We start from the raw sequence: 3,996 nt of genomic DNA on the forward strand, positions 1-3,996 counted from the left end.
CTGTGCCTATGGAGGGAGGTGCAAGAGCCACCAGTGCAGTGGGCACCAGAGCTCATCAGGTTTGTGTCCTTTGGGGGTCAGGAACTGCTGAGACTCTGAGGCACAGAGGCAATGGGAAGGCCATAGGACCAGCTGGTCTAGTGAAGAGACATCCTCAGACACGGCCATTTAAACAGGAGAGCGGGTAACACCCAAATGGAGAGGGACATGAAATAATAGACAGCATAGTGGTAACACAGGTACAGGGGAAGGGCAGGATTTCTTCTCCTGCCACCAGTACATATCCAGGAAATTTCTGTTCTCTCCTGGTGGGAAAAGTTGGACATTTCTTCAAGTACTCAAATACACCTCCTAATGACATGTGCTCACGCACCTCACAATCTGCAGGTCCCCAACATCCCCAGAGGGTTCCTGTCCCATAAACATCTGCTCTGGCCCATTCCAAAATTTGGATTATCTTGGAGAATATTTTGTCGAGTCTGCAGAAACTGGGTCGGACCAAGTGATTCAAAGCTGGAATTGGTCTGAAACTGGAAATCCCAAAAGACAGAGACAGAGCATCATTCCAGAACCTGTCTGAGCCCATGGGAACAAAGGTTTTCCACATGTCCTGTCTGATCTCCCCTCTTTCCCCCTTTCCACCCATTGTCTTTTGTCTCCCCCCTGGCCCCCCGGTGAAGATCCTGGCTCTGTGTTCTCCATCAGCTCCTGGCTGGCACTGCCAGGCTGGGATGAGGAGCCCCTCAGCCTTCCCTGCTCCGGGCTGGACAAGCCCAGCTCCCTCAGCCTCTGCTCACAGCCAAAGGGCTCCAGCCCCACCTTGGAGGCCCTTCCCTCACCCTGCTCCAGCTGCCAGACATCTTTCCTGCCCTGGGCAACCCAAACCAGGCCCCAGTGCCCTGGATAATCCACGTCCTTGATGTCCTGGTCCCACAGCCCTGGGTGCTCCTGCCCTGCCTCGCTGCCAGGGCACACGGCTGCCTCCTGCCCAGCTCCTGCCCACCAGGAGTTTTCTGACAGGGCCTGGTGGATACAGGGAGGGCTCTGGATGTTGTCTACTTGAACTTTAGCCTTTGACACCCTATCCCACAGCATTCCCTGGAAAAGCTGAAGCCTGTGTCTTGGAGCGGTTCGCCCCTCCCTGGGCTAAGAACTGGATGGACATCGGGGCCCAGAGAGTGGTGGGGAATGGTGCCACATGCAGCGTGTGTGCAGTGGTGTCCTGCAGGGATCAGTGTGGGCCCAGTCCTGTTTAACATCTTTATTGATGATGTGGAGAAGGGAGCACAGTGCAACATCAGCAAATGTGCAGATGGCACCAAGCTGGGTGTGAGTGTGGATGTGCTGGAGGGCAGGAGAGCTCTGCAGAGGGACCTGGACAGGCTGGATCCAGGGCCCAAATCCAACAGGGTGAGGTTTAACAAGACCAAGAGCTGGGTCCTGCACCTTGACCACAACAACCCCTGCAGTGCTCCAGGCTGGGGACAGAGTGGCTGGAGAGGGGCCAGGCAGAAAGGGACCTGGGGGCAGTGATGGACAGCAGGGTGGACATGAGCCAGCAGTGTGCCCAGGTGGGCAATGGCACCTGGCCTGTGTTATAAGTGAGTTATAGGAATTGATAGAATTAAATTTGATTAGATTTAGTATAATTTATTTAATAAGTGATAGTAAGTAAAATAGTGTGAGGTGGTTGGGGACTTTTGTTTTATTAATGGTTCATGATTTTTTATTTGATAGTTTTGATTTATATATTTTTAATTTTTTGTGTCATGTATCTTTTTTGTTGTGTTTTGTGTATGTGTGGTGTGTTGTTATGGTTTTTTTTGTTTTCTAGTCGTTGTGTGGATGAAGGTTTTTTATTTTTTTGGTGTTTTGATGTATATTTATATATTTGTTATATAATATTTAGGATTTTTTATTTTTTGTTTATTTTATTGGATGGTTGTAGTTAGATTTCATGTTTGTAGTTAGGTTTTATATTTGTATTTAAATTTTGGGAAATATACATTTTGGGTTTTTTTGTTGTTGTGAATTAGGTTTGGTGAATAAATATTGATTGCATTTTGTTTTATTATTTTTTATTTTGTTTATTGAACTGTTGTAATTTTTGATGCTTTAGAATTCGAGTTTTAGTTAAGATTGGGGGGTTTTTTTTGGTTTATATCTAGTTTGGATGAGTATTAAATGGGTAGTTTTTTGGTGGATTTTTATAATAGTAATTATTTTGTTAAGAATATAAGGTTTAAATGATAATTTAAAATTAGTAATATTATTAGTTTGGTAAGAGATGATAAGAGGGTGGGGTATGGTTATGGGGAATGGTTAAACTATGATTTATATTAATTTTGTTGGGGGGTTTTTTGTGCTTTTTTTAAAAATTTTTTTGTAGATTTGTTATGGTATTTTGTGTAATTTTAGTATGACTTGTATATATATAGTATTTTTTTTAAGAGTAGTGTAAAGTTTTTTTTTTGTTGTAAAAATATTAATGGATGAGGAATGGTGTGGCCATCAGGAGCCGAGCTGCTGTGCCACCCCTGACCTGCCCCCACCTCTGCACACAGATATTGCTGCTGCAGCTCTAGAGAAGGGAGCAGAAGGAATCTTCAAAGAAATGAGATCCCCAATAAAAAAAAAAATTTGGGAGATCCTTTAGTTCATTTCAAGCTACAGAGAACAGAGCCCCTCATGGACAGAGTCCGGGGCCACAGAAAAGGTGCAGAGACAAAAAAATATCACAAATATAGACGTGATTTTGTGCACAAATTATTAGACTAAAACAAAGGTAAAAACTTTTGGCAAGAAAGAAAAAAAAAAGAATTCTCAAAAATGACTCATATTACAAGTGACTAGGAGAAAATGGCAACTCACAGAAATTGGCAAAGTTCACAGTTTCTGAAACCTTCCAGTCATCAGTGTCCACAGTGCAGCCTTGAGCTCCTGGTTCCTCAGGCTGTAGATGAGGGGGTTCAGGGCTGGAGGCACCACTGAGTACAGAACTGACAGGGACAGATCTAGGGATGGGGAGGAGATGGAGGGGGGCTTCAGGTAGGCAAAAAACCCAGTGCTGAGGAACAGAGAGACCACGGCCAGGTGAGGGAGGCAGGTGGAAAAGGCTTTGTGCCTTCCCTGCTCAGAGGGGATCCTCAGCACAGCCCTGAAGATCTGCACATAGGAGAAAACACCAAAGAAAACACCCAGATGCTAAACAGACAATAACAGCAAGAAGAACAAGTTCCCTGAGGTAGGAGTGTGAGCAGGAGAGTTTGAGGATCTGGGGCACCTCACAGAAGAACTGGCCCAGGGCATTGCCCTGGCACAGGGGCAGGGAAAATGTATTGGCTGTGTGCAGCAGAGCATTGAGAAAGGCACTGGCCCAGGCAGCTGCTGCCATGTGGGCACAAGCTCTGCTGCCCAGGAGGGTCCCGTAGTGCAGGGGTTTGCAGATGGACACGTAGCGGTCGTAGCACATGATGGTCAGAAGGTAAACCTCTGCTGACATGAAGAATGAAAAGAGAAACAGCTGAGCAGCACATGCAGAGTAGGAGATGTTGTTGGTGTGCCAGAGGGAATTGTGCATGGCTTTGGGGACAGTGGTGCAGATGGAGCCCAGGTCAGTGAGGGCCAGGTTGAGCAGGAAGAAGAACATGGGGGTGTGCAGGTGGTGGCCGCAGGCTACGGCGCTGATGATGAGGCCGTTGGCCAGGAGGGCAGCCAGGGAGATGCCCAGGAAGAGGCAGAAGTGCAGGAGCTGCAGCTGCCGCGTGTCTGCCAATGCCAGCAGGAGGAAGTGCCTGATGGAGCTGCTGTTGGACATTTTTGGTGTCTTGGCATGGGGACCTGTAAGAACAGTAATCATGGAATAGTTTGGTTTGGAGATGACTTGAAATATCCCAGCCCAGCTTGGTGTCACTTTCCCCCCACTGCCTGCCCAGGGCTCTGCTGCCTGGAGCTCTCCCTGCCAGCTGCTGCTTCCCTGTGCCCAGGGCTGGGCCC

At 47.4% G+C, this 3,996-nt stretch overlaps 1 pseudogene; it reads right to left on the bottom strand.

The window, feature by feature from the left end:
• Positions 1–2,886: 2,886 nt before the first annotated feature.
• LOC134057630 (olfactory receptor 14A16-like) lies at positions 2,887–3,649 on the bottom strand (annotated as a pseudogene).
• Positions 3,650–3,996: the final 347 nt, after the last annotated feature.

The sequence above is a fragment of the Cinclus cinclus genome, unplaced genomic scaffold (assembly GCF_963662255.1).
Source record: "Cinclus cinclus unplaced genomic scaffold, bCinCin1.1 SCAFFOLD_281, whole genome shotgun sequence".
NCBI lineage: Eukaryota > Metazoa > Chordata > Aves > Passeriformes > Cinclidae > Cinclus > Cinclus cinclus.